Below are 8,933 nucleotides of genomic sequence, written 5' to 3'. Positions count from 1 at the left end.
TAATCCAATTTTATATTAATCATCAAGACCCTTCTCTTTCTCAAATGGCTCATTTCCACTGATGATTTAGTCCAGTGTTTTACCCAAAACGCAGACTTTTGTTTTCATCTAAGTGGGCCACCCGGCACATTTGTCTCACTGGACCATGGCTCCAGCGTACCTGCTTACTAGGAGCCAAAGCACGGCCCTGGGTACTTTTCAGCTTGCAAGCCACAAGTCTGTAGTGTCAAACTCCTGATTGAAACAACACTAGAGCTTAACATAAATTGGTGAAATGCGACCCAATGATGTGGGGGTGAGTCTCAATGGAAAAGCACCAAAACACTTGGGTCAGCGCATGTGCAAATGACCTATTATATCATGGTTTGATGTACAGTACCAGGTTTGGACACGCCTACTCATTCAAGGATTTTTATTTAAACTATTTTCTACATTGTAGAATAATAGTGAAGACCTCAAAACTATAAAATAACACATATGGAATCATGTAGTAAACAAAAAAGTGTTATAAACAAATCAAAATATATTTTAAACTGAGATTCATCAACGCCACCCTTTGCCTTGATGACAGCTTTGCACACTCTTGGCATTCTCTCAACCAGCTTCACCTGAAATGCTTTTTCAACAGTCTTGAACGAGTTCCCACATATGCTGGGCACTTGTTGGCTGCTTTTCCTTCACTCTGCGGTCCAACTCATCCCAAATAATCTCAATTGGGTTGAGATCGGGTGATTGTGGTGGCCACATCATCTCATGCAGCACTCCCTCCCTCTCCTTCTTGGTCAAATAACCCTTACACAGCCTGGAGGTGTGTTTTGGGTCATTGTCCTGTTGAAAAACAAATGATAGTCCCACTAAGCGCAAACCAGATGGGATGGCGTATTGCTGCAGAATGCTGTGGTAGCCATGTTGTGGTAGCCATGTTAACTAGGCCATGCCTAGTTAAGTGTGCCTTTAATTCTAAATAAATCACTGACAGTGTCACCAGCAAAGCACCCCACACCATCACACCACCTCCTCCATGCTTCACGGTGGGAACTTCACATGTGGAGATCATCCGTTCACCTACTCTGCGTCTCACAAAGACATGGTTGGTTGTAACCAAAAATCTCAAATTTGGAGTCATCAGACCAAAGGACAGATTTCCACCGGTCTAATGTCCATTGTCATGTTTCTTGGCCCAAGCAAGTCTCTTCTTCTTATTGGTGTCCTTTAGCAGTGGTTTCTTTGCAGAAATTCGACCATGAAGGCCTGATTCATGCAGTCTCCTCTGAACACTTGATGTTGAGATGTGTCTGTCACTTGAACTCTGTGAAGCATTTATTTGGGCTGCAATTTCTGGTAACTCTAATGAATTTATCCTCTGCAGCAAAGGTAACTCTGTGTCTTCCTTTCCTGTGGCGGTCCTCATGAGAGCCAGTTTCATCATAGCGCTTGATGGTTTTTGCGAATGCACTTGAAGAAACGTTAAAAGTTCTTGAAATTTTTCGGTTTGACTTACCTTCGTGTCTTAAAGTAATGATGGACTGTCGTTTCTCTTTGCTTATTTAAGCTGTTCTTGCCATAATATGGACTTGCTATTTTACCAAATAGGACTATCTTCTGTATACCACCCCTACCTTGTCACAACACAACTGATTTGCTCAAACACAATCAGAAGGAAAGAAATTCCACAAATTAACTTTTAACAAGGCACACCTGTTAATTGAAATGCATTCCAGGTGACTACCTCATGAAGCTGGTTGAGAGAATACCAAGAATGTGCAAAGCTGTCATCAAGGCAAAGGGTGGCTACTTTGAAGAATCTCAAATATAAAATATATTTTGATTTGTTTAACACTTTTTTGTTTACTACATGATTCCATATGTTATTTCATAGTTTTGACATCTTCAGTATTATTCTACATTGTAGAAAATAGTAAAAAATAAAGAAAAACCCTTGAATGAGTAGGTGTGTCCAAACTTTTGACTGGTACTGTAGATAATGTTAAAATTGCTTCACCTCATAATATTGCATGTCGCGCAAAAAAATTTAAACAGAATGATCAGACACTAGATTTTGATTACATGTTTCTATTGAGAAAAATGTCTAAAAGTCCTTTTGTTAGATGAGTTCAAGCATCATAGGCCAGAAAAAGGTATGCAGCACAGTAGACTTTGACCAAGACAGGTGGTAGTGAAACAGTTAAGCACTTCTGGTAGTTTTGAACATTGACTAGGATCCAACCAGAAGGTCCAAGTATGATCAGTGGAAAACACTCATGGCGGAAACTGTTTCCTGTAAACAGAGGCAGGCAAGACATTACTTTGTCATATAGGTCACCCAAGAACACTCAGGTTGTCAAGAAATATTATTGTCAAATTGCCAATAATAAGGCATGCAAGAAATGCATTGATTTAAAACCAAATTTTGATAAGTTTGTTTAGAAAATTCAGTGAGCATGTCAAATCAGCTAGTTATGGTCTGAGCTAGCTGGCTAGCTGCACCGATGGCCCACTCACTGCATTGTCAATGTTGTCTTTGGGTGGTTTACTGGATAAATTTGCACGCTTGATGATTGCATGTGTCACCCAGAAGTACTTTTGTGGTGTTGCTGACGAGATAATGCGCTTGAGAGATTTTGAAATCTTGAAATCTTGGAAAAAATTGGATGTAATAAATGTATCACTAGCCACTTTAAACAATGCCACTTTATATGATGTTTACATACCCTACATTACTCATCTCATATGTATATACTGTACTCTATACCATCTACTGCATCTTGCCTATGCCATTCGGCCATCGCTCATTCATATATTTTTATGTACATATTCTTATTCATTCCTTTACACTTGTGTGTATAAGGTAGTTGTTGTGAAATTGTTAGGTTCGATTACTTGTTAGATATTACTGCATGGTCGGAACTAGAAGCACAAGCTTTACGCTACAATCGCATTAACATCTGCTAACGATGTGTATGTGACAAATCAAATTTGATTTGATGGTACCAGGAATGTTGTCTTTACTGGAGACTTGACTTTTCTGAATAGGGAGACATGGGAACCTGGTCCCCTGCCAGACCAAGACGAAAATTCTCCCCCACCACCGGGTAAGATGTATCAAGAACTAGGATATATATGGAATGATGCCAGGACACAATCAACACCTCTCTACCCTAGAGTTACCACGGCAAAGGACCTCATGGAAGCTCAAGAAAAGAAGGTGCAGAGGGAAATGGATAAAGCTGTTGACAAAATCAGACGACATTGCGATGATGAAGACAGAGACAAGAGGATAAGTGGAAGCAACTTAACAAAGGAAGAGAATAGGAGATAAGGCGAAAGTGGAGCTGAAATTGAAGAAGGCGAGTTTGCCGATAGTCTGAAGGACTCTCATGCACGTGCTGCCAGTTCACAGAGTATGCAGCAACAGCTGGATCGCCCCGAGGGCAGAACTAAGGCGCTTATCAAACATGGTGCAAAGTGAGGTAGCACTATTGCAGGGTGAATTTAAAAACATACAGCCTCGAACATCACAGAGAATGGAGATGAAACGGACTGAATGGTTGAAGACACAGCCAGGTGAAGATGACAGTCCTGTGGGAACGTATCCCCTGGTAATAAAGACCTCAGGTACGGGACAACCATACTATGATTACAAACCATGGAGTTTTGGGGACTTGGACACAGCAGCGAAACAATTGCCCCGCATCACTGCAGAGCCTGGAAAAAGATGAAGACTGAGGAAAGAGCGAGAAAGGCTGGACTTGACACACAGCTGAAGAAAGCCCAACTAGCCCAATTGGACAAAGGAAAAACCAACAATCTATTGGTAGCTGTAACACCAGCCACCCAGCAACAACAACCACCACCACAACCTCCTCAACCGCCTGCATCACAGTTTCACCAAGCACCTACAGCTCAGTTCCCTCCTCAGCCATATGGGAACCCACAACCATACCTACCACCACTGAGACAACCGCTGGTGTGCTGGAATTGCGTAATGACAGGTCATATGAGAAATATGTGCCGACAACAACCACAGCAGCAACCTTGGCAGCAGAGAGGAAGAGGTCAATGGAAAGGGAATGCTGACAGAGGGAACTTCCAAGGTGGTAGAGGTGGAAGACTAGCCTACAATGGACAGCCTCAACCTGTTTTTTCCCAGACTCAACCAATGAATGGTCGACAATATGGATGACCCCAACAGCCTCCTGCGACAAACCAGGTGTGGTTCCCACTGCAGAATAATCAACAATAGGGATGCCCTGACCCCCTTCTCCAGTGTCACCAGTACATATTTCCGGATATGTACCAAAGAACCAATCATTACTCTGAAGGTCAACGATCAAGAGGTACCATTTTTAATAGACACTGGAGCTCACACCTCCTGCATTGGATCTACAGAACAGGGCTCCGGGCAGCCGAGCGGAAATGGAGGAAAACTCGCCTCCCTGCGGACCTGGCATCCTTTCACTCCCTCCTCTCTACATTCTCCTCTTCTGTCTCTGCTGCTAAAGCCAATTTCTACCACTCTAAATTCCAAGCATCTGCCTCTAACCCTAGGAAGCTCTTTGCCACCTTCTCCTCCCTCCTGAATCCTCCCCCCCCTCCTCCCCCCTCCTCCCTCTCTGCTGATGACTTTGTCAACCATTTTGAAAAGAAGGTTGACGACATCCGATCCTCGTTTGCTAAGTCAAACGACACCGCTGGTTCTGCTCACACTGCCCTACCCTGTGCTTTGACCTCTTTCTCCCCTCTCTCTCCAGATGAAATCTCGCGTCTTGTGACGGCCGGCCGCCCAACAACCTGCCCGCTTGACCCTATCCCCTCCTCTCTTCTCCAGACCATTTCCGGAGACCTTCTCCCTTACCTCACCTCGCTCATCAACTCATCCTTGACCGCTGGCTACGTCCCTTCCGTCTTCAAGAGAGCGAGAGTTGCACCCCTTCTGAAAAAACCTACACTCGATCCCTCCGATGTCAACAACTACAGACCAGTATCCCTTCTTTCTTTTCTCTCCAAAACTCTTGAACGTGCCGTCCTTGGCCAGCTCTCCTGCTATCTCTCTCAGAATGACCTTCTTGATCCAAATCAGTCAGGTTTCAAGACTAGTCATTCAACTGAGACTGCTCTTCTCTGTGTCACGGAGGCGCTCCGCACTGCTAAAGCTAACTCTCTCTCCTCTGCTCTCATCCTTCTAGACCTATCGGCTGCCTTTGATACTGTGAACCATCAGATCCTCCTCTCCACCCTCTCCGAGCTGGGCATCTCCGGCGCGGCCCATGCTTGGATTGCGTCCTACCTGACAGGTCGCTCCTACCAGGTGGCGTGGCGAGAATCTGTCTCCGCACCACGTGCTCTCACCACTGGTGTCCCCCAGGGCTCTGTTCTAGGCCCTCTCCTATTCTCGCTATACACCAAGTCACTTGGCTCTGTCATATCCTCACATGGTCTCTCCTATCATTGCTATGCAGACGACACACAATTAATCTTCTCCTTTCCCCCCTCTGATAACCAGGTGGTGAATCGCATCTCTGCATGTCTGGCAGACATATCAGTGTGGATGACGGATCACCACCTCAAGCTGAACCTCGGCAAGACGGAGCTGCTCTTCCTCCCGGGGAAGGACTGCCCGTTCCATGATCTCGCCATCACGGTTGACAACTCCATTGTGTCCTCCTCCCAGAGTGCTAAGAACCTTGGCGTGATCCTGGACAACACCCTGTCGTTCTCAACTAACATCAAGGCGGTGACCCGTTCCTGTAGGTTCATGCTCTACAACATTCGCAGAGTACGACCCTGCCTCACGCAGGAAGCGGCGCAGGTCCTAATCCAGGCACTTGTCATCTCCCGTCTGGATTACTGCAACTCGCTGTTGGCTGGGCTCCCTGCCTGTGCCATTAAACCCCTACAACTCATCCAGAACGCCGCAGCCCGTCTGGTGTTCAACTTTCCCAAGTTCTCTCACGTCACCCCGCTCCTCCGCTCTCTCCACTGGCTTCCAGTTGAAGCTCGCATCCGCTACAAGACCATGGTGCTTGCCTACGGAGCTGTGAGGGGAACGGCACCCCCGTACCTTCAGGCTCTGATCAGGCCCTACACCCAAACAAGGGCACTGCGTTCATCCACCTCTGGCCTGCTCGCCTCCCTACCTCTGAGGAAGTACAGTTCCCGCTCAGCCCAGTCAAAACTGTTCGCTGCTCTGGCACCCCAATGGTGGAACAAACTCCCTCACGACGCCAGGTCAGCGGAGTCAATCACCACCTTCCGGAGACACCTGAAACCCCACCTCTTTAAGGAATACCTAGGATAGGATAAAGTAATCCTTCTAAACCCCCCCCCCTTAAAAGAGTTAGATGCACTATTGTAAAGTGGTTGTTCCACTGGATATCATAAGGTGAATGCACCAATTTGTAAGTCGCTCTGGATAAGAGCGTCTGCTAAATGACTTAAATGTAAATGTAAATGTACAGGCCAACACCTCGGCCTGGGACTCACATCTAAGTCAGCGAGGACAATGGGAGTCACTGGGATACCCCAAAAGATGAGGTCTGCATCCCTGTGATAAGGCACTGGCAGCTACGGCTTATGCAGTTGAGAAATCTGCCACTCTGACGTTACAACACCCTACTACTGTGTACGTCTCCCATGCTGTGATGGCATTACTGAATCAGAAAAACGCATGCCTTACAGCTGCACGACTGCCTAGGTACGAATGTCTCCTGACACAGCCTCACCTTACGATTCAACAGTGCTCTGTTGTTGAATCCAGCACAACTGCACGTGTCTCTGGAAGATGGAAAACCTCACCACTGTCCTGATCAAGTCCAACGTGATTCTAAAGCCAGGCCTGACCTCTATGATGAACCTCTTGAGCTCCCTGATGTTACTCTCTTTTCTGACGGCTCTGCCTTTATTGATAGGGAGACTGGTAGGAAACATGTGGGGTTTGGTATAGTTTCATTAGATAGGACAGTATTGATTGAACAGCCTTTGCTAGAACATTGCTCAGCACAACAAGCTGAGCTTCTAGCACTTACTGAAGCATGTGTATTAGGTAGTGGTTTGAAAGTTAACATTCTGACTCTGCATAGCCATTGGTGTTTGCCTCTCCTGAGCTGGCGTTTGGAAGGGTAGGGACTTTGTTAACGCGTCTGGTACCCTTATTAAACACCGTTTACAGATAGATGTCCTGCTTGACGTTATGTTGCTTCCTGCCAAGTTGGCTATTCTTAAGGTCCGTGCCCACACAGGCAACCCTGACAGCATTAGGTTGGGTAATGCAGCTGCTGATGCTGCTGCTAAGAATACTGCTTCTCGTTGCCATTCTCATGCTGTTATGCTTTCCTCCCCGTGTACGTCTTAAATCGCTGATCTGGACCAACACCAGACTGCGGATGCACTTAATCACCCTTTGTGGGAGTCTAGAGGTTGCTCTAGGGGCCCTGATGGCCTGTGGAGGCAGTCCCTCCCTGGCAAACCTGTTCTGCCCTTACCTCTCGTCTCCTTTGTGTATCGCCTGGCCCACAGGGCCAAGAGGGGAGATGGTAAGACTAATATCTGACACCTGGTTTTGTCCAAATCTGATTGAAATTTGCAAAACACACGTGTATAAATGTACTACATGCATGCAATACAACATTGGTAAGGGTACCCCCCTGAAACCAGGGAAATTTCCAGCGCCGGCCGGCCCGTTCACTCATTTAGCAATGGATTTCATAGACATGCATGAACGAAAAGAAAGAAAGAGATACTGCCTGGTAATAATTGACCATTTTACCAGGTGGGTTGAAGCATTTCCAACCGTGCACTGTGATGCCAAAACAGTAGCAAATCTTCTGGTAAGGGAAATCATCCCTAAATTTGGTGTACCGAAATGGCACCCATTTCACAGGAGATGTGGTTGGAGATGTGTTTGCACAGGTGGCTGCTCAATTGGAGATAGATCTCCCCTCTTGGGGATGTCATTCGAAAACATAATGTTAACTTTCACTGCTATGCGGATGACACACAGCTGTACATTTCAATGAAACATGGTGAAGCCTCAAAATTGCCCTTGCTAGAAGCCTGTGTTTCAGACATAAGGAAGTGGATGGCTGCAAACTTTCTACTTTTAAACTCGGACAAAACAGAGATGCTTGTTCTAGGTTCCAAGAAACAAAGAGATCTTCTGTTGAATCTGACAATTAATCTCGATGGTTGTACAGTCGTCTCAAATAAAACTGTGAAGGACCTCGGCGTTACTCTGGACCCTGATCTCTCTTTTGACGAACATATCAAGACTGTTTCAAGGACAGATTTTTTCCATCTGTAAAAATGATGCAGAAAAATGTATCCATGCTTTTGTTACTTCTAGGTTAGACTACTGCAACGCTCTACTTTCCGGCTACTCGGATAAAAAACGAAATAAACTTCAGTTAGTGCTAAATACGGCTGCTAGAATACTGACTAGAACCCCAAAATTTGATCATATTACTCCAGTGCTAGCCTCCCTACACTGGCTTCCTGTTAAGGCAAGGGCTGATTTCAAGGTTTTACTGCTAACCTACAAAGCATTACATGGGCTTGCTCCTACCTATCTTTCCGATTTGGTGCTACCGTACATACCTACATGTACGCTACGGTCACAAAACGCAGGCCTCCTAATTGTCCCTAGAATTTCTAAGCAAACAGCTGGAGGCAGGGCTTTCTCCTATAGAGCTAAATTGTTATGGAATGGTCTGCCTACCCATGTGAGAGACGCAGACTCGGTCTCAACCTTTAAGTCTTTACTGAAGACTCATCTCTTCAGTGGGTCATATGATTGAGTGTAGTCTGGCCCAGGAGTGTGAAGGTGAACGGAAAGGCTCTGGAGCAACGAACCGCCCTTGCTGTCTCTGCCTGGCCGGTTCGCCTCTCTCCACTGGGATTCTCTGTCTCTAACCCTATTACAGGGGCTGAGTCACTGG

The sequence above is a fragment of the Salvelinus alpinus genome, chromosome 31 (genome assembly GCF_045679555.1).
Source record: "Salvelinus alpinus chromosome 31, SLU_Salpinus.1, whole genome shotgun sequence".
NCBI classification, from domain to species: Eukaryota; Metazoa; Chordata; class Actinopteri; order Salmoniformes; family Salmonidae; genus Salvelinus; species Salvelinus alpinus.
This window is presented reverse-complemented; position numbering follows the sequence as displayed.